At 42.7% G+C, this 22,762-nt stretch overlaps 1 protein-coding gene across 4 annotated transcripts in view; it reads right to left on the bottom strand.

The window, feature by feature from the left end:
* Positions 1-22,762, bottom strand: part of LOC309482079 (GDP-L-fucose synthase-like) — a 274,578-nt gene that overhangs the window by 96,788 nt on the left and 155,028 nt on the right. For 2 of the 4 annotated variants that reach the window (XM_082147302.1, XM_082147305.1), the window contains exon 1: positions 17,654-17,757. The exons of 1 other annotated variant lie outside the window; for it this stretch is intronic. The gene's annotated coding sequence lies outside the window, so the exon portion shown is untranslated. Of the gene's footprint in view, positions 1-14,106; positions 14,263-17,653; positions 17,758-22,762 lie in introns of those variants that run through there. One more of the 4 variants, XM_082147303.1, reaches the window with a different exon arrangement.

Here is a 22,762-nt window from a genome sequence, read left to right as displayed (position 1 = left end):
TACAGCAGTCTGAGACAGAACACATCATTGAAGCAGAAATTAGCCAGAAGTCAATCCTGGATTTTAATGTACTATTCGGTTTGAACCAGGTGTATTGTCTAACACTGGGGTGTACAAGGCGCCAGGGGTCTACTAAGTTATGATTGCCACAGAAATTAGATAAGGCAGGGTTATGAGAGCTATGTTGACACTTAGAGGGGTATCTATCCAGATGCTCATCATAAACCATATTGTAGTCTCCTCCCACAATTATATTTGCAAGTGGGTAGGTGAGTTTTAGATTTTTAATATTGTCTGAAAGCTCTGTAAGTAATCATTTATTTTGAGCTGGGTTGTTAAAGCCATATTCAAAACACAGATTAGCCAGTGACCATTGTTACTAAGTTTAGAGGCCACCAATTTGCCAGGAGAGTTACAAAACAGAATGGCCAGTCCAGCTGATTTCGTGGAGCCATGGTCAAAAATGATTTTATCCCCCCATTGATTGGTCCAGAATTTTTCATCTTCCTGCTTTGAGTGTGTTTCTTGTAATAAAAAAAGTTTGCTTTCTCGCCCTTACAAAACAAAAAAATAGATTTTCTCTTAGTAATATCTCTTAAGCCCCTAGCATTCAAGGAAATACAAGAAAAATCAGCATTCATTTAACAACCGCTAGTAAACAGTAACAAGTTTTACTGACTGAAGAGAAGTCAAAAATGAAAAAGACAGAAAGCCCGCAAAGATAAGTGTGGGCAGAGTCCCTTCAATATCTTAGAAAATATAACTTAACTTAACTATCCAACCTTATTATCACAGGGGAAATAAAGACCCTATTTAGTGCTTGAAAATTTTAGGTTTTATCTATCAGTATACCTCAGGTGTTTTCATTAAGTGATTCTGTGTCCATCAATGTAACCGTCTCCTCCTCTGTAGTAAGCTCGTTTCCCAGCCGCCCGTGCTTGTTGTATCTTCGGCCACAGCGTTACTCGAGCCTCCCTGTCAGCCTTGCAGAGGTCTTCGATAAATCCAATCCCCAGTTCTTTGCAGATGGAGGAATCCTTGGTCATCTTCCACAACGCATCTCGGTGTAATCTCTGTGTAAACTGGACGATGACCTGCCTGGTCCTGTTCACCTCACGTCTTCCCAGTCGATGAGCCGAGTCCACGATGTGGTTGATGTTCGGAGCCCATGCAGGGGAGATTTTTATCAGCAAGTTGGCAACCATTTCTCGTGTGTTTTCTCCTTCACATTCCTTTATCCCTCGGATTCTGAGGTTCCAACGGCGCTTGTACCGTTCCAACTCCAGGACTCTTTCCATTAACATAGCGTTGTCTTTTTTAATCGCTGACACCTCCCGCTCCGTGGTTTGTAGCTGAGTTTTGCAGTCTTTGATCTCCGCCGCATTAAACTCCACCGCTTTAGCCATGCTAGCTAGCATAACTGAGTTCTGTTTTATTTGGGTACCGAGGCCATCCACTTTATCAGTGAGATTTTTTATCGCTTCTAGGACGGCTTTCGTACCTTCATCTGTAGTCGAGTCCTTCATTTTGGTGGTTGGTTGGTTTTTAACTGGAGAGAATGGGTCTTTTCTTTTGAGGCTCTCAGTCGAAGTTTCCATCTTTGCTGCGTAGTTGTGGTGGGTAGCGGCCGTGTCTCGGTGGGCTGGAGACGGTTTCATGGCTCAATTCTTTCTCAACAATGAATTTCAAGAGAGTATAAATCTTGGAAGGTCTGTTGAAGGCAGTTGGACGGTTAAGTTATTTAAAATTTGAGACAAGCAGACAGCGCTCAGAAGTTATGATGCACCCGGTCCGCCATCTTGCCAGCCTTCTCTCAATTGAGGCAAGTGAAGCCCATTTTCAGCGATTTTTTAGGACTTCCGTTCCTGACGCGCAGACTCAAACTGAGCTTGACGACGTAGATGTGACGTGAGCAACCCGTCTGTCTTCTAGTGGCTGTGGCATGAGAAATCTGAATCATTCCCTTCCGAATCTTGCAGAGACGGAGAGTGTGAGTAGGAGGTGTCCATGAGCTAGGAGCAGGAGAAACTTTTGCTAGGTATTCTGATTAATTATTTTGTCATTTTTGCCTCCACGTCTCCCCGATTGCCCGCGAGCTTCTCCTCCTGTCCATACGGTAATCTCTCTACTGTGCGACAGAGAGTCGCGTGGTTATGACGCAATCGTTAGCCTACTTTTACAAAAACTGCATCTACGGGGCCATAACGTAAGCTACAAGGTAATGGAGCATTTTATACATTGTCGTGTTTCTTTAGAAATAAAAAAATTGGACAAATGGAGTCTTCAAACGCCTCAGATGTAAAGTTATTCGCTGTCAAAGTGACGCCAAAATGAATGGGAGTCAATGGGATGCTAACAGCAGGTGAAGTTCTGCTACAAGATGGTGGCACGCAGCCGGCTTCAACTTCCGGTCGACTTCCTTCCCGCTTGGGGCGGCACGTGAACCGATCATCTCTACTAGCTATCGTTAATAGTAAATAAACACGAATGAACAATGTTTAAAGATACAGTCCAACTTACCGAAATGTATATTCCTCATATATAATATCGATCAATCAGTGTTTTTCAACCACGGAATAGGGTCAATAAGCTGGAGAACAATTGTCACATAACATTTACCTCAGGAAAGCCAATGAATTACCATAATGCTATAGCATGTTGGTTGGCTAGAAAAAAAAGAGCTATAGAGAGTATTTTGTTAAATATGTGTACTATATTACATATTTAGTATATTTTTACTTAAATTTACGACCAGCTGATAGGACTCTCTGTATGTTTACAGCATTATGTGAGGTTTTTTTTTCTTGAGAAAAATTAACGCCTATCTTTATCTAATATTTATCCAAATGAGTCAATATTGAATCAAATCACAAGAATTGAATTGAAATCGTGAAATTTGTGTCAAGCAATAATAAAAAAACGTAGCTTACCAGAAATTGTACCATGTAAACATTGTAACATGTTTTCTGTTTAGTTACTAAAATGTTTTGACAATCACAATACTTATTGTGATGCAAGATTTTTCAGGTGTTATCTGAAACCTTATTCTCTGTTGGGTTCCATCGTGACTATTAGTTTGTGTAGTGCAACACTTTGTGTGTTCTCTGCTTTCCATCTTCCTTTTGGAGTAAAGAAGTGTATGCAGAGTTTAAAGGGGAAGGTTTTTTTTTCTCCTCTCCAACCTTTACTTCCCCGTTAGATTAGCTTTACCTGCCTATCCACCATTCAGTCTGTATTTTTTTTCATTCTCTTTTAAAGATCGAATGGGGGGGGGGCCCATACATACCTTCGCCTTGGGCCCCCAATTTGCTAAATCCGCCACTGTCACTAGTCAGTGTTCTCCATCAGATTATAACTCTAGGTTTGGGAATAATTGACTACGGGCTGCTGAATTATTTGAAAAATAATGCACATCCGAGGTTGTAATGCAGGCAGCCACGACTCGAAGTGCTATTCAACGGCTCGTCGTCAGTTCCTCCTTGGTGACCACACCTCAAGGCATTGTACAAATGTTGTTTCAAGACATTTGTCAGATTTTTGTCCTATTTCTTATTATTAGATACCAAGCCTCAGTTGCTAATTCAAAACGTCATTAGAGCTAACACAGAGAAGTGCTTCAAGAACAGCAATATTACTATGCAACTGAGAAATGGTACGCTTTTTAATTTTAAACTATTTTATTGATAAAGTTTCCGTTATGTGCGAGTGTGTGCCTGCACTATATCTTTGTGCATTTGTATGGAATAAAGAGCGGGAGAAAGAGAGTATGCGTTCCATAGATGATAAAAACATGAAAAAAGTTTCTCATTTTTATCCTTTTGTTAGTTATATTTATTTGCTTGATACATTTTTTGTGGGTTTTGGTTATTTTGCTGTTCTATGCGCTAAGGACCTTTGAGATAACTGAAATCGTTTGGTTGCGTAATATGAAACTTTAATGCGGTCAAATGCTCAAGATACCTGGAACTACTTGGACCTGCCTGGAACAGCTGGAACAATATTATAAAGAGGTAATATTGCTGAAGTGTTTTTTATTTTTATTTATAGGAACCCTTACATTTATTTAAATGTATTTCCAATTTGTAAGATCGGAGTCATGTACTCTGTACAAAATTTGTGCACACACATGCAGTAGCCTACCATCTATGCATTTGTGAGGCACATGCAAATTCATATGCATGTTTCCAGTAGCATACAGAATACACCCATAGTTTACAGACACACACTCAATCACATAATTATTCTCTCCTCTCTGGCCAACTGGAAATTCACTTCCTTTTTTTGTCTTGGCCCCTGTTTCTATTAGGATGATATTTTGTTGTTTTCTCTACAGTAACATTTATTTACTTAAAGGGATAGTTCACTCAAAAGTTTAAATTCTGTCATTAATTACTCAACCTCATGTCATTCCAAACCCGTACGACCTTCGTTCATCTTCGGAACACAGTTTAAGATATTTTAGATTTATTCCGAGAGCTTTCTGTCCCTCCATTGAAAAGGTAATAACGACATCATCAAAGTAGTCCATGTGACATCAATGGGTTAGTTAGAATTTTTTGAAGCATCGAAAATACATTTGGTCCAAAAATAACAAAAACGACGACTTTATTCAGCATTGTATTCTCTTCCGGGTCTGTTACTGTCTGCTGACGTAAGACGCTGCTGTTATCTGGTGCGCCCGAGCTTCGTTTACAGTCTGAGGGAGATGCACGCTGTAAACAAAACATTCTTCGCAAACATGTCTAAGGATTTCGACACAGAGGAAGACTTGCATTTTTTTTGCCCAGCCATATTTATTTAAAAAAAAAAAAATAATAATTTTTTAAAAGGGACCATGTGTAATTGAAAACATAAATGTAAACATTTGATGCATTACACCAGAGTTAGCCTTAGGCTAATTTGCATCTGCAGTCCCCAGGTACAAATAAATACAACACAGATTAAAATATCAACATTATTCAAAAAAATTTGACATATCAAACATAAAGCGTCAAACATTGTTCAAGAGCATATAACATGTACTTCACACATGAAGTGTGTGTGAATTTGTGTGTGTGTGTGTGAATTTGAACCCGAATTCACGGACGAAGAACTAAGCAGCGTCTTAAGCCTGGTTCACACGGTAGGATAATTAGGCCGATTTTAGCCCCGATTCACCCCTTCTGACAATCTTAAGGATGCTCCGATTATCGTAAAATAATCTGATCAGATATTCCTGCCGTGTGTGGTGTGTTAAGGCTGCTCTCGTCTGCTCGGAAGGACGTCGGGACCGCTCCGATCTCAAATCGGGGATATCCAACATGTTGGATTTATTTGGCCCGATTTCTTCTCGTGTGTGGTGTCCCCCGAGCACGCAGCCTGTGGACTGTGGAGTGTAGCCAATCAGAAAGCGAGGTGACGAGGCGGCGAGGAAACACCGGGAAATATAATCAAAACAGCCGGCGGCATGGCGCACCAGAAAGTCCGGTGGACGTCAGAGATCATCGCCTTTTCTTTTGATAACGTTTTTTTTTCGGTTAAAAACAAACTACAAACTATTGCCACTGCATCCTCTTCGTCCGCCATGATTGTTTACTCTGAAGTCACGTTTGATCTCGAGGTATTTTGCGCGATTTCCCGTCTGATCTGGGAATGCTCGGGAGTCAAATCGGTTCGTGTGTGATGTGTTGATTTTGCCGTGTGGCTGCGCACCACACACTGTACGACCAAAACTGTTATACCCGTGATTTTTTTATCCCCGTGTGTGGGGTCTCTCAGGTTTGGAAAATCGGCCAACAATTTTAAAATCGTCCCGTGTGAAGCAGGCTTTACGTCAGCAGCGTCAACTGCGGAGTCGTGAACGCGGATTGACAACAGACCCGGAAGAGAATACAATGCTGAATAAAGTCGTAGTTTTTGTTATTTTTGGACCAAAATGTATTTTCGATGCTTCAAAAAATTCTAAGTAACCCACTGATGTCACATGGACTACTTTGATGATGTCTTTATTACCTTTCTGGACATGGACAGTATACCGTACATACATTTTCAATGGAGGGACAGAAAGCTCTCGGACTAAATCTAAAATATCTTAAACTGTGTTCCGAAGATGAACGGAGGTCTTACGGGGTGGGAACGACATGAGGGTGAGTCATTAATGACATAATTTTCATTTTTGCGTGAACTAACCCTTTAAGATATTTTTTATGAAATCCAATGACTCAGGATGGGCTCCACTGACAGCCATTTAATTAACACTTTGAAGGCCCAGAAAGGTAGGAAAGACATTGTTAAAATAGTCCATGTGACTACAAGGTAACGCATGCGCCGTGGTGCTCTCGTGAACGCGGGTCGGAGACTGAAACGAAAGAGAAGACATTGTTGAATAAAGTCGTTGTTTTGTTTTTGTTGCGCGCAAAAAGTATTCTCGTTGCTTCATAAAATTAAGGTTGAACCACTGTAGTCACATGGACTATTTTAACGATGTATTTCCTACCTTTCTGGGCCTTCATAGTTTTAATTAAATAGCTGTTAATTTAATTTCTTCAAAAATATCTTATATTTTGTGTTACGAAGATGAACGAAGGTCTTACGGGTTTGGACTGACATGAGGGTGAGTAATTGCTGACAGAATTTAAATTTTTGGGTGAACTATCCCTTTAATAAGTTTCTAATTACGTTCATCTCCTAAACAGTAAATTTTTTGTTTCATTTAAAAGTGTGTGCAATGTTTTTGATAAGTATCGTTTGCCATGTGCTATTTATAATAACTAACATTTGTTTATTTTTTTCCTTCTCAGTCACACTTGTTGTCTTGCTATTACCAGAGAGTTAAAGGATTTGTGTTTGTTAAAGCAAGTAATATTTTCCTTTTAAACTTACTGTTTGTATTTATGCTGAGATTCAGTTTGGGTCAGTTTCAGCCAATTTGTAAATGGCTTTTTTTTTTTTTTTTTTTTGCTTGTGTTTTAATAAATAGCAAATGATGTACCATAATCTATTTCTTCTTTATTTTCTCTCCATCTAGTGAAAAATTGTTTTGACATGTCAGTATACATTTATATACTACATATACTAGAAATGTTAATTATGTATTGTTTATGTATTTTTTTATGTATTATAGAATTATAACTGTTACCATTGCTGCAAGTACAATTTAATTGCATTTAATGGCTGAAACTACAGCTGCCAGTGTTTTACTGTTAAATTACAGTAAAGCTGTAAAATGGAAAAACGGTGTTAAAAATGGAAAATGGAAAACCGGATTTTACTGTAAATTTATGTTTTTTTTTACAGTGTAGATATTACAAAAGAATGTGAGTCACGTGTTTATATTGTTTGTAGAGTGGTATGTACACCTGTATCCGTGCAGAGTGAGACAGGATGGGGATAGCTGAAGAGGGACCTTCTGACCTCAGAGGTCAGGATGCATCTAAATTAGTTGGTCCCAGTGTCAGCAAAAGTGTGCCCAAGTTAGTGGAAAACGTACTCGGTTACTAACGTAACCTCGGTTCTCTCTAGAGAGGAAACGAGTACTGCGTAAATCTTACGCTAGGGGAAATCTCTTTTCCGCGAGATACTGAAGCCAAAAAATTATCCTTAATTTTGAAATAATGTAAAACGCGTTGCGGCAGCATGCAGACATAGGCGAGACAGCTCGCGCGCCTATTGGCTGCCCTGCGGCAACTGCAGCAGCCTATCGATAAGGCCTTATCGTGACGTCATCACCAATGGGGGGCGCTTCGCGCCCCATACGTCACGTCCCGCCGAAACGGGCGTGGCCTGGGGCTATAAATATAGCATCGAAAGGCTAGCTTACCGGTTTTTCATCGCCGGAGCGAACCGGAGCGTGCGCAGGCACGGCAAGATACGCAGTACTCGTTTCCTCTCTAGAGAGAACCGAGGTTACGTTAGTAACCGAGTACGTTCTCTTACGAGAGGTACTCTCGTACTGCGTAAATCTTACGCTAGGGGAAACAGTGTAAAACGCCGTGCATGCTATGATCCAGCACCAAAGTCCCAAGGGCAAGTGCCCGGGCTCATGTAGTACATGATCATAAGTGACTCACAGAGAGCCCAGGAAGAGTGGCTAGAATAGCATCATTCCTGTAATGCAGCATCCTATAAGAACAGTTATAGTGATGGTATTTTATTCAGTCAGGGCGACCCCGGCCTGGACTGATGAATATAGTGGGTCTTACACACTGCCCATAGAGCTGCGCGATCTAAACGAGCGTTGCTCGAGCTATTTCGGTATTCTGGGCCGGACGTACTCGGGGCAGACAGTACCGATTTTTAGACTGAAAGCAGCTTAGCTTGCAGAGCAGGAACCTCTAGGTTATAAAACCTTATAAATGTAGACGGGGAGGCCCAGCCTGCCGCCATACAGATATCTTGCAAGGCAATCCCACTAGACCAAGCCCACGACGAGGCCACGCCTCTCGTGGAGTGCGCTCTGACACCTAATGGGCACTGCAAGCCCTTAGAGGTGTAAGCCAGCGCTATAGCATCGACTATCCATCTAGATAGACTCTGTTTCGACACGGCGAGTCCCTTAGAACGTCCGTAGAGTGAAACAAAGAGCTGCTCCGTCTGTCTGAAAACAGACGTGCGGGACACATAAGCCCTTAGCGCCCTGACTGGGCAAAGGAAGCTGGCGTCCTTCTCCTCGTTAGAGACCGGCAGGGCAGACAGGGAAATTACCTGGGCCCTGAACGGTGTGTTGAGGGATTTAGGGACGTACCCGTGCCTTGGTTTGAGTATGACTTTCGAGTCATTTGGCCCAAACTCCATACACGTCGCGCTCACTGAGAGCGCTTGTAAGTCCCCTATGCGCTTCACTGAAGCGAGAGCCAGAAGAAACACCGTTTTGAAAGACAAGTGTTTGATATCTACTGACTGGATTGGCTCAAATGGGGCACCCTTCATGGCCTCCAAGACCGTAGAAAGGTCCCATATGGGGACTGAGGGAGGTCTGGGAGGATTTAACCTCTTAGCTCCTCTAAGGAACCGAATGACCAGATCGTTCCTTCCCAGTGACTGACCAAGCGTTGGTTTGGAAAACGCTGCTATAGCCGCCACATAGACTTTGAGCGTGGATGGGGCTCTGCCTTCATCCAGTAGCTCTTGTAGGAAGGAGAGAACCTCCGTCACTCCACAGTCCAGGGGTGAAAAGCCGCGTGCTGTGCACCAGCTGGAGAACACTGACCATTTTGAGGAATAGAGCCGTCTCGTAGAGGGAGCTCTAGCCTGCATGATCGTGTTTAACACTCCCTCTGGGATATCAGAGGGTACCCGTTGATGGCCCACGCATGTAGGGACCAAAGCTCCGGGCGAGGATGCCAGATCGAGCCCCTGGCTTGAGAGAGGAGGTCCCTCCTCACTGGTATTGGCCATGGGGCAGTGCTCGTCAGCTGCATAAGAACTGGGAACCAAGCCTGGTTCTTCCAGAACGGAGCAACCAGTAACACTGAGCATCTGCTTTCCCTGATCCGCTCTAATACCTGAGGTAGGAGCGTGATGGGGGGAAAAGCATAGAGCGGGCAGCGGGGCCAGACGTGGGCCAGCGCATCCCTGCTCTTTGAGAAAAATTCCGGGCAGTGAGCGTTTTCTTGAGACGCAAACAGGTCTATCTTTGCTCTGCCGAATGTCTGCCACAGCAGTTGGACTGTCTGCGGATGCAGTGACCATTCTCCTGCTGGAACATTGTTCCTGGACAGTCTGTCTGGTCCCACATTCAGGTGGCCAGGCACATGCGCTGCTCTGAGCGAGCGCAAATTGTGCTGAGCCCATACCAGGAGGCGTTTCGCTAACCTGTACAGGTTTCGGGATGTGATGCCTCCCTGGCGATTTATGTAGGCTACCACTGACATGTTGTCCGAGCGGACCAAGACGTGGTGTCCTGCTATTTGGGGACGAAAGCGCCTCAGCGCGTTGTCGACTGCCATCATTTCCAGGCAGTTTATGTGCAGAAGCTTTTCCCGTTCTGACCACTGGCCGAAAAACGGTCTGCCCTCGAGCAGTGCTCCCCATCCAGAGGTGGAGGCGTCCGTGGACACCACCTTCACACTCGAGGAAGTCCCCAGGCTTACACCTGACTGGTACCAGTCGGTCGCTCTCCAGGGTATCAGTGCTGAGACGCATTTCTGATCGACCTTGAGGCGAAAGAGACCTGAAGTCCACGCTCGACGCGGTACTCGCGCTTGTAGCCAGAACTGCAGTGGGCGCATGCGAAGCAGACCCAGCTGGAGAACTGTGGATGCTGCTGCCATGAGACCGAGCATCCTTTGAAACTTCTTTAGCGGGACTATAGTGCCGCGGCGGAAGGTTTCTGTCATGCGCTGAATAGTCAATCTGCGCTGTAGCGATATTTGAGCTGTCATTGACAGCGAGTCCAGTTCTGTGCCCAGAAAAGATATTCTCTGACTGGGAGACAGTGAACTTTTCGCCCAGTTGACTTTGAGACCCAGATTCTCGAGATGTTCGAGTAAAATGGTTCTGTGTTCTATGAGCTCCGTATGTGACTGAGCTAGAACCAGCCAATCGTCCAAGTAGTTCAAAACTCGCATTCCCCGAAGTTTCAGGGGAGCGAGGGCTGCGTCCATGCACTTCGTGAATGTACGGGGTGCTAGGGACAGGCCAAACGGTAGGACTGTGTATTGATAAGCCTGGCCCTCGAAGGCGAATCTCAAAAATCGCCTGTGACGTGACGCTATTTGTATTTGGAAATACGCGTCTTTCAGATCTATTGACACAAACCAGTCCCCGTGGCGAATTTGCGCGAGGATTTTCTTGGTTGTGAGCATTCTGAACCGGCGTTTTGAAAGCGCTTCGTTCAGTTGTCTTAGATCTAGAATGGGTCTGAGACCCCCGTCTTTTTTCGGAACCAGAAAATATCTGCTGTATAGCCCCCCTTCGCTCTGAGCTTGAGATAAAGGCTCTATTGCCCCTTTGCTCAACAGTTTCGCAATTTCGGTACGAAGTACACTTGCTACTTCCTTTTCTACCGTGGTTTCGACTCGCACCGCACAACGGCGGGGACGTCGAGCGAACTGTAGCGAATAGCCTCTTTCTATAATGTTCAGCACCCATTCTGATACACCGGGAAGCTTTGCCCACGCATGTGCATGCATAGCTAAGGGTTGAATGAGATCGGAGCTCTGGTCGTGACATAGTGGCGACCGGGGAGCTTCGGTATGCTGTATTATAGACACCGCATTTGCAGCGCTCGAGGCGGGGAGTGTTTTGATCACAGCGGGCGGTTCGCCCGCGCTCGGCTCTCTCACGGCAGGTAGCTGAGAGACGGCGAGCGTGGGGGAAACCGAGGGATTCGTCATGTCTGTGAGTGACTGTGGGCGCAGGACAGCGGGCACATTTGCACTGAAAACACCATCGACCTGAGTCGGCTGTATGTGTGTTGGTTTCGTTTTTACAGAAACCGAGAGACATGCAGCGTGTAGTGTTTGTGGGCACTGGGACGTGGGCACGTTCACTACATTCTGTGCGCAATCGACATGAGTCGATTTTATGTGCGCGAGCCCTGTGGGGCGGGCTGTGTCTGTGTGTAGGAATGGGCACTGGGCAGTGGGCATTTTTACTACACTCATAACACCGTCGGCCGTGGCCGGAATACCAGAAAATACGCTCTTTACAGGATTTATCTGGGTCGCCGTGAAAACGGCGTTTGTGTACAGGCAAGCGGGTAATGTAACCGACTTGTTTACTGTAGAGTACACTGGAACAGTCGCATGTAATGGAACTGGACGAGCGAGAAGTTTTGGTGGAAACCCGGCCGCAGCGGGGCTTGAACACCGTCGTTTTCCTAAGCTGGCTAGGAAGACTTTGAGGCCTCGGGCTTCATCTCAATCTTCGGCCGAGTCCCACGCTGTGGGGGGCGGCGGCCGGCAGAGCGAGAGCGTGGTCTCTGGTCCCGGGCCTGTCGACGCTGTGAAGCGGCGGCGGGGGGCGGCGGCTGCGAGCTGCGAGCAGACGGCTGTTTAGAGCGGCCTGATGCGGAGCTAGAGCGCTTTGGCAAGAAGTGCTTCATGGCCTGCGACGTCTTTTGTACCTCAGCGAATCTGTCCGCGAAATCTTTGACGGACGATCCAAAGAGGCCAGTAGCAGAAACGGGGGCGTCGAGGAACACAGAGCGCTCCGAGTCCGGCATTTCTGAAAGCGTCAGCCAGAGGTGTCTCTCAGCAACGGTGAGAGAGGCCATGTTCCGCCCTATGGCCTGTGCAGCGGATTTCGTAGCGCGGAGAGCGAGGTCCGTAGCGCTCCTTAAATCCGCCACGTTGACTGCTTCCGTGCCTTCCTCGTCCAGCTTTCGGAGAAGGTTAGCTTGGAAGATCTGGAGAGTGGCCATAGTGTGTAGCGCTGATGCAGCCTGCCCAGCGGCGGTGTAAGCGCGACTGTGCAGGGTAGAAGTAGCGCGGCAGGCTTTTGAAGGTAGCGCCGTCTTAGTCCGCCGTCCAGCAGAGGGCGGGCAAAGATGGGCTGCTACTGCCTCCTCCACTAGAGGGAGAGCGAGGTATCCTCTGTCTTTGGCACCGTCCACCACGGAGAATGCCGCTGAAGCAGAGGAACGCAGCCTGGCTGAAAAAGGGGCGCTCCAAGACTTTGCCAGTTCTTCATGAAGCTCAGGAAGAAACGGGGCGGGTCTTGAGGGCGTGGAAACGCGGTCCCCTTGCAGAAAACAACCGTCCAGACGGTTGCGTGTAGGCTCGGCGGGCGCTGACCACTCGAGGCCGAGGCTCTCTGTGGCCTGTGTGAGCAGACGCATCAGCTCAGCTTCAATGCTGGCCCGTTTTCCTGACGACTCGCGGGCAGAAGAAGGGGCGAGGTCCACAGAGCTCGCCCAATCCTCGCTGTCCGAAGCCAGGATAGAGCAGTTGTCCTCCTCGAAAACTGCCGCTTCTTCCTTGTCATCTCCGGCGGAAGCGGCGGCCAGCGGCGGCCACTGTCCGGGAGTGAGAGACTCGAGAGAAGCAGACGGCGAAGCTGGCAGGCGCACCGGCGAGCTTTTCTCGGTGGGAGGCTCAGGGATCCGCTGAGCACGGCGCTTTTTACGGCGCGGCGTCGAAGCGGGAGGTGCAGGCTCGTGGAAAGTTGCCATGCGAGTCCTCAGAGTCGCCATAGGCATAAGCTCGCAGTGAGGGCATCCGCCGTCAGCGAGCGCTAGAGCCGCATGTCCTTCACCCAGGCAGGAAACGCAGATGACATGGCGGTCCCCGTCGCTGAGTGGGGCTCGGCACGAGCCACAGGATGGACGAGACATCTTGAAAAAGACGCTCTGCTCTTTTAGAGAAGGAGTGTGAGTCGCGGCGGCGAACACACACAATGCAATGAAAGGATATGACGCCGGATAGCGTAGCAGGAACGGCGGTTGAAGGCGGCGCGGCCAGCGACTCCAGGTACCGAACTCGTCCCGCTGAAATGCTCTTTCCACGGCGCGGCTTCTTCTCTCTGGATCCAGCGATGCGTGAGCTCCGCTGAAGAGATGAAAAATCGGTAAGCTAGCCTTTCGATGCTATATTTATAGCCCCAGGCCACGCCCGTTTCGGCGGGACGTGACGTATAGGGGCGCGAAGCGCCCCCATTGGTGATGACGTCACGATAAGGCCTTATCGATAGGCTGCTGCAGTTGCCGCAGGGCAGCCAATAGGCGCGCGAGCTGTCTCGCCTATGTCTGCATGCTGCCGCAACGCGTTTTACATTATTTCAAAATTAAGGATAATTTTTTGGCTTCAGTATCTCGCGGAAAAGAGATTTCCCCTAGCGTAAGATTTACGCAGTACGAGAGTACCTCTCGTAAGAGAACTACTAGGAAAAACAATTATTCACTGAGGGAGACCTTGGTAAAGAATATAAAAGGTGTCGCACAGCTCCTCCTCGTCTTACACTCTGCAGGCAGGCTCTGAATGTCTGTATGACTGTCTGACCTGCTCTTGCAAGAGAATAAATTACTTTAAAAGGCAATCTGACTCAGTGTCTCTTACACAGTGATGATGTTCAAGAACACTCTTCAGCTCACAATGAACTACATGCAGAGAACTACCTGTCTGAGCACATGTAAACGTGCCAATCTATTGGCAGATGGCAGGGCATGATGTCACACTAAAATGATACCAGTGCACATAAAAGGGCACGAATCCACACGTAATCAAATCTTTTGTCCGAAGGAGACGTGCAGGCATGCCTTGAAGTATGTCAACAAGAAATGCATGGCAAGTGAAATGCATCTCGTTCTCCTTCTCAGGGAACCGGGTTGCAAGATGTTCCCTTGCGAAGTGGAACTTTGATGCTGTGTGTTGGTGTTGTTGACGCTAGAGGGAACACGATACCCACTTTGCCATGCAAATGCCTCCCCACTAGGTTGTAAAATGTGCCCAAACAGAGTGAGCATAACATAACAGTAAGTGACTCTGTCTAAAAGCATGTCAACACCTAAGCACATCCTACAGTTTGGTAAACTGGTAAATATTTAATTAATGAGTTGTTAATACAATACAAGATCAAGAGTAGAATGATTTTACCCCAAAATTCAGCATATTGACACAAAATGATAACTGCAAATCCAGCTTTGTCTACCTGGACCCAGTTGTTTCTTTGAATCACAGCAATACATTTGCTTCTCTTTTCTGTAGCTTTCGGCAGTCTGTAAAAATATACCTCAGATTTATTGCCAAATATATTTATACAATTTCAAAGCTCTTTCCAGTTTTAGATGTGCTTTATACTGCACAGAAAAAATTAAAACAGATAAAACATTGTGAGTACCAATTTATCCACTTCAAAGGACCTAATTCCTAAGGAAATATAATCGCAATTGTACAGTTTAACTTCTCATCTATTACTGTGGTACCATGAGGTAACATTCTTAACTTCTTTACCAGCAAAAACTAATTTAGGTGAGATGTCAATATCAGATATGTTATCATATCTTTGTCACATATATGGCTGTATTGATCACACAAAGGAGTACAGAATAGACAGTCCTTTAATAATAATTTCAAGAAGATACATGTAAGAAAACAAAAGTATAGTTATAGAACAGTATTGTTTTACAAGACTTAGCACCACTGTATCATCAACATATTTAATAATATGCCTGCCTGATATTGACTTCTGCGCCTATCATTGTATAGAATAAATAATAAAGGTGAAAGAATACAACCAGGAGAACCCACTGAGGGATAAAGCTCCTGGGAATTTTCTCCATTTGTTCATAGGGTACAACGGGACTAATGGTGCACCAGCGTAAAAGGCGCCTTTGATTTGATTTTCCTCTAAACCACTAGATGGCACAAAAACTTGCCGGAGCACTTTCCCAAAACAAACGCTTTTCAAGATGCATGTGGAAATTTGGCACGCTTATGAAGTTCCTTTACTATGTGCACTATTTGAATATAGTGCCTTTTAGCCGTGAGTTTCAGTTACTTTCAACAGAGTGAGCACAAGAAATTACAAAGTTATAATTATATTACAATGTGTCATGGTTGTCATGGTTCTGTTAGTTTGGACTTTTTGTGTCTGCCTGAGTTAATGGTTTGTTGTCTTGGTTACTCATGTTAGGCTGTGCACTAATTATCTCCCTCATTATCATGTAGATAAGTTCTGTTCTGTTTGAGTTTCTTTGTTCGGTCTCGTCTGTGTATAGGCTACGCAGGGTTCTCAAGTTTTATCAAAAGCTTGGAGTGAGATCACATGCGGTTAGGAGAGGAGCCCCGCTATTTACCCATTGTTCATAATTAACCAGCACAAATTTAAATGATAACAATTGGTAAATCTGATAAATGACAGAGCAATTCATCACATCAAATATATCCTTTAATGTTATATTTCAAAATTACAAATATACAAAAATTACAAAAATATAACAAATTGCTCCAAACAGTTTGCACCCAGAGCACTCTGCTTTAATACATGTAGCCTTAATGTTACTAGAAAGACTATTAATACAGTATAATATATAATTTAAAATAAAATGAAGAAATACATCTTCATTCCTTCCCATACCCACTAACATTTTCCTTAGTTTCAGATAACGTAAGCTAGACAAACTGAGCCAAAGCTTCTGGCCTGGTTGCAAAGTAGTTGTAGAGTTTTTGACTGCATCAATAATAATGTATACGATGGGCTATATATTAAATGTTCTAGCCTAAAAATGTTAGACGAGCTTTCTTACAACTTACCTTCTCTATCACGACGTGTTCGCGCGATCGGCCAATGCGTGAGACTTGAGAACGCTTAGTTTCTGCCTTGTTCTATGGCCGCCTTTTGGATTATCTATTAAAGTATTTACACTGATATCTTCATCGTCGTGTGCCTATTTACAGCCACCATCTGTGACAAATGTATTATATTGTTTTTCCGTTAAATAAATGCATAGAAATCTGAACTGTACAGTTTTCTACAGTATGCATATACAGACAAAAAATATACATCTTAAATGCCTTATAATACTTTTCATCAATTAAAGTCAATGCATAAAATTACAATACAGACTTTAACTCTCAATTAATTTTATAAACTCTTTTTGAGCTCAAATAAAAAATGGGACGTTTTCTGCAGCTTTACCCCTTAACTGTAAAGAAGACATTCAGCAGATTATTTCTGAAGTGAAAGCATGTCAAAAAAGTTTGAAAAAGATTAACTGTAAATCAAATGTACTGTACTAAATTTCTTTTATATAAAATATATATTTCATAAAATATTTTTTTAATTTTAACTTTTTTTTTTTTAAAATTACTATAAATCATATGTCTAACCAAGTTGCGTTCCAAATGTGACGTTTTTATTTTATTTTTTTGATTAGATATTAAAAATAACTGCTGGGTGACACATATTCCATTGAATGTTTTTTTGAACATATTCCATTGAAATTTAAGACTTTCAACTTCACACCATATTCTTCTACTGATTAGGCTATAAACTTTAAAAAGAAATGTCTTAACCTGCCTTTTAAAAATATGAATGCTGCTAGCCTCTTTCACTTCATTTGGTAGACAATAAAAGAAGTACCGCCGGATCGCTTATGACTTACTGTATAATGTGCCAGAAGACTAGCACTAGAGGATCTTAAACTACGATTTGGAGCGTGTCTCTACAGTGCATAAAGGTGCCAGATTATGCAGTGTTTTATAAACTTAAAATCAATACTTTGATGAACTGGTAACCAATGCAATTCCATTAAAACCAGTGTGATATACTCTCTCCTTTTTAATTCCATTAGTACTCTAGCTGTTGCATTTTGTATGAATTGTAACTTCACTATTGAACCCTTTAGGTCAGCCAGAATACATAGCATTACAATGCATCAAGATGAGAGAAGGTAAAGCATGAATGAGTTTCTTAGCATCATCCAAAGTTAAAAAGGACGAATCTTGGCAGTATTTCTCCGATGATAAAAGCAAGTGTTTGTTACTTTGGTCACAGTCCAAAATTACACCCTTCTTAAGTTGTAGGGCTGAGGAACCCGATCCAGCTTCTATTCTCTCCCGCTCATGTTTCTAACCCACAAGAAGAATTTCTGTTTTGTCTTTGTTACATTTTTAAAAAATTGTCAGACAACCTCTCTAATTCAACACTGTCTCTGAACTCAGCTGAAATGTATAATTTTATATCATCAGCAAAAAAGAATAAGTTATCTCATATTTCTGAATGATTGCATTACCTGCTCTCTGGCTCGTTGGCTGTCGCTCAGTGAGTTGTAAGGAAATTATTAAAATAAATCCTGCTCACTGGTTTGTTACACACACACACTAACTAACCCTAACATTTAAGGACGGTGTTCTGAAATATTCATTGTCTGATATTTTCGGTTACACTGGGCGGAGCTCACATGAACATTCTCCTGTTTCATTTTAAAAACTAGAGGAGCAAGACCATTTAAGATCTAAGAAACAAGTAGGCCTACTAAGTAAATTGAATCAAATGTTCCCAACTCAAAAAAGAAAACTCAGTTAAAACACTACAATGATGAATACTATTTGGCTTTTTATCTAAGACCTTAAGAGCTTGTTTAAAAACACTTTCAACCGGTTTAAGAATAGTCTTACAAGTTTGTAGTCATACAGTATTTGATATGTGGAAGAATCATGGAGTTCATAAATAAAACTGCTGCTTTTTTGGTCAAACTATTTCTAATATATCTAAAATTGGCGAAATTTAATTTCACAACTGATGCATGGAGGAGATCCAGTCAGATGATTAAGTAAAATTGTATTACTTAACTGCAGACAATCAAATAATAAATGAAGAGTAAAATTTATTCATCCATTATCAGGATTAAAAAGTTAATAAAGAAACATAAAATAAACAGTTAAAAACACTTCTAAAATGTCTAAGTAAAATATCATTAAAACACCCTGAGTATAATATTCTTGCCTAAAGATAAGTTGTTTGGGAGATCTCTCTTTGAAAAGACAGGTTGTGAATGAGCAATGTCTGAGTCCATAAGGATAGGCTGACCTGTACAGAAATTGATCTCCCTATTATACAGTTGCAGAGCTAAGTTCCTCTTTTCATAGTATATAGCATCGAACCAGACACACAAGAACCAAACATATCTAGTTTTCACACTATGAGGTTTTAGAGCGTACACTGCAAGATGTTTACCTAAGATAACATTTGTTTACCACTTTATTCTGAAACATTCAAGCATTTGTGGTCTGTCTATCGGATTTTGTACAACCTCAAGTTCCTGTCCCTGGAAAATTATTTCTGCTTTTACATTGTAATTAGCTCTTTTAGTAAAACACATACAAACTGTTTTAATGTTTTTGACATTAAGATGTAAACCTGATTTAGTAAGTCGCTCTGTGAAACCTGATCCATCGTAAAAGTAAATTTCTTTAGATGTATATTTTTATTATTAATTACCGGTACTAATGTTTTTATTCATTCTAACATTTCATTAAATCTGAGTGCTGCATGATGGGTGTTTTTTTTTACGAATTAGTTTTGTTTCATATTAGTGGTTCGGAGCTTGTATCGCACTCGCCTAGTCACTTGATTTTAGCAAATGAGGCTTTATTTCATCATACTGTTTCAAACTTTAAAGGGATGGTTCACCCAAAAATGTAGGAACCAAAATGTTCCCAACCTGTATGAGTTTCTTCGTTCTGCTAACCATGCTGGAAGATATTTTGAACAATGTCAGTAAACAAACAGTAATGGGCAGTGGCGGCTGGTGGGCAAACATTTTCTAGGCAAACATCCCAGTATGATTTAACAGAAGGAAAACTTATTAAGACTTAAAACATATTTCGAAGGCTTGAAAAATATATAACAAAAAAGATAATTGCTTTTGCCAAGTTCAGGATTAAGCTTGAGGATGATTCTCACAAAACTGTATTTAACTGTATTTTTCATAATTCACAATTATGTATACAATGCAACAGCAAAAACTGTAAAAAAAGCTTTGGAGATGCCAACAGACACAGAGATTCCAACAGACCAATACAAGCCATCTTAACCTCACTGCATATAGATACAGAACAGATCCATTCAGAATTATTAAACACAGCAGAACACAAACAAAACAAAAACACATGTGGCTCGACATCATCAGTGAACAGTTTCTGTCAGAGCGAGTGTTTGTGTCTGATTCCCATCTGTACATAAACACCACTGACCCTCGCAAACACTCACCAGACATGCGACCATACTGAAATGTGCTCATGCAAAAAGTTATCAGTGCACTGAGAGCGCACATACTCTATTTGTTGCACATTAGTATTAATGGACTCGCAAATGTATTTTACCTTGATTACAATTGGTATCTATCAAAACTTTACTGGTGAGCTACTTGTTTGCTTTATTCAGCAATACATAAAATATATGCATTATATAAAACTTTTTTTTGATAAAATAGTCGAAATATTGTTACGACCCCAGGGTTTGTGTTTTGTTATAATTCTGTTGTTTTGTGTCTGTGTTTGTCTGTCTAGGAATGTCGTCTGATTGGTTCCTGAAGGCTGATTGATTGCTAGGACCTGATTGGTGCACAGTACTTTAAAAAAGCACATCTTCACTTCCTCTAGAGACATCTAGGCTGTGTCCGAAATCGCCCCCTATACCCTTAAATCTTTGAAACAGAAAAACTTTGGAACAGTCTTCCTAACATTGTCCGGGAAGCAGACACACTCTTTCAGTTTAAATCTAGACTAAAAACACATCTCTTTGACCTAGCATACACATACATGTAACACATTATAAACTTCTATAAATCAATGTTAGTTTGCATAGATTAGGTCAGCCGGAACCGGGGACACTTCCCATAAATCCTGATGTACTCGTTACATCATCAGAAGAATGGCATCTACGCTAATATTAGTCTTTCTGTTTATCCCGAGGTTTACAGCAGTCCACCGGATCCAAGCCGTATCCAGATCTGATGAAGGACCTGCGCCTGTACACGAGGACAACGCAGTCCTGAAGTGTCAACTAGTCTCTCCCCTGTGAAGGCTTCCTTCCTTTCCCTTTACCTCTGTACAGATAAAATGTTGTCAAAATGATTCCAGTTCACATGGCTACGCGGAAGCGATAAATAATTCCGTATTATAAATTTTTAAGGCCAGACAAGTAATTTTTTTAGGTCAATTTGTGAAGAAATACTACACGCCTGCGCACATATATATTCAAAGTCGCATCCCTATAGATTAAACATGTAATGTGCATGTGCATGCCATCACCATTTTCACAGGCTTGTGTGTTTGAAGTTTGAACCAGGCACTGTTGTTGTGTGAATGAGCGGTCCAGAGCGTGTTAGGGGATTTCTGTTAGAACGGTGTCATGTTAGCGGCCCCTAAGTTAATAACTAATGATCTTCGCAACGGAAGTGAATCAATCAAAACTAACTTTAGCAGGGCAATAACTTTATTCTAGAGTTACTGTAAAGCCAAAACAATCTCTGTTTCTTTCATTTCCTATTATCACTGCAAAGCTGCTTTGAAACAATCTATATTGTTAAAAGCGCTATATAAATAAAGGTGACTATACATGAATTGAATAGGACACTATTTGAGGAGACAGCCATTTGTAGTGGTGTCCGAAACCATAGTGGACGTTATTGAGTGCACTCATTCAATCCCACAATGCACCGCAATAACGACTGTACAACTGATGTCCGCTCAATGGCTAGAGAATACCCATAATGCACTATTGAGAGTTGCGAGCTGAATGAATTCCTGCGTCTCGCCAGGAGATGGCGCCGCAGCTGAATCAATCATCCACCCATTTTCCAAATATTTAAATTTTTTCATTTAGCAGACGCTTTTATCCAAAGCGACTTACAAATTAGAACAATAGAAGCATTTAAACTAACAATAGGATGGCAAGTTTCTGGATGGCACACAAGTCTGAAGTAATGCGTTTAGGTAAAAGGGAGCAGAGCCAGTGGTTGTTCTGTTGGCAAACGTCAGTGACTTGAATTTGATGCGAGCGGCAACTGGCAACCAGTGCAATTTTGTAAGGTTGTTGTCCAGGAGGTAAGAAAGGAAGAGATCTGGTTGAAAACAACTTGTTCAAGTGGTTTCGCGACGAATAGAAGGGATACCGGTCTGTAATTTTCCAGATGTGCTGAATTTAGAGTGGGTTTCTTGAGCCAGTGGGGTTACCCGAGCCTGCTTAAATGCTGTGGGAAAGGTACCAGTGTGAAGAGAGGTGTTGATGATGTGCGTGAGTGCGGGTACAACTGAGGAAGAAATGGCTTGAAGTAAATTAGTGGGAATAGGATCAAGCAGACTGGTGGTAGGGTGATTGGAAAGGAGGAGTTTGGAGACTTCTGCCTCTGTAGGCAGAGAAAAGGAAGGTAGAATATGTGTGTTAGCTGGTAAGATGTGTGTGTCAGTTTGTGGTTTGGTAAATTGGCCGCTGATCGTGGTTGTTTTATTTATGAAGAATATGGCAAAATCGTCAGCTGTTAGGGTTGATGGAGGAGGAGGAGGAGGGTTTAGAAGAGAGGAGAAGGTTTTGAAAAGCAGATCTCTCCTGAGAGTCAGGAGAATTGTTAATTTTGTTGTGATGGTAAGTAATTTTAGCAGTATAAATATTAGCAGAGGAGGAAGAGAGGAGGGATTGATAAAGAACAAGGTCAGTAGGATCTTTTGATGTGCGCCACTTCCTCTCTGCACCCCTGGGTTAGAACAATGTTCGCGGAGAACATCAGTCGCGCAGGTCGAGTCACTGGTCTTTACACTGGTATTTACACTCTTCGGTCTTCATGCGATGAGGGCTTCACACAAGGGCTGCCGCGGTGCACTGACCAAATATATACACACTTAATACCTCTTTATTGAATTCAGCAGGCCACGTCCTACTACTTAGCAAAGCGAAACTCAAAAGCCATGTAAGATGCAAGACAAACAAATAAACGCGACTTCAGCGCGCGTTTTACCACGGTAAACACAGTAAACAAAACACAGTTTCTTAGCAACGAAGAACTGCGCTTAAATCTAATGAGAAAAGTAAACACTCACAAGATGATGTCCTCTCTTGTTGCTCGACTGCTTCTTCTCGAACAGCGCTGGTCCAGTAATATTATACAGGTATAAATTCCTTTTTAATTGATTATTTAGGCTAATTGTTTAATTATGGTTTACGTTCAGGATAAATCTTTTCATTACTGGAACTGCCAGTTTGCTACCTTTCAATAAATTATTAAACGACAAGCACAAACTATGCAAAAGCATTAGCCCTTCCAGCGCACTCAGTGTCCGAATTCACTCACTTGTTTTCATTTACTCCTTCAAATGGACTATAATAGTGGAGTAATCTAGGG

The sequence above is a fragment of the Leuciscus leuciscus genome (genome assembly GCF_965113295.1).
Source record: "Leuciscus leuciscus genome assembly, chromosome: 19".
NCBI lineage: Eukaryota > Metazoa > Chordata > Actinopteri > Cypriniformes > Leuciscidae > Leuciscus > Leuciscus leuciscus.
This window is presented reverse-complemented; position numbering and strand designations above follow the sequence as displayed.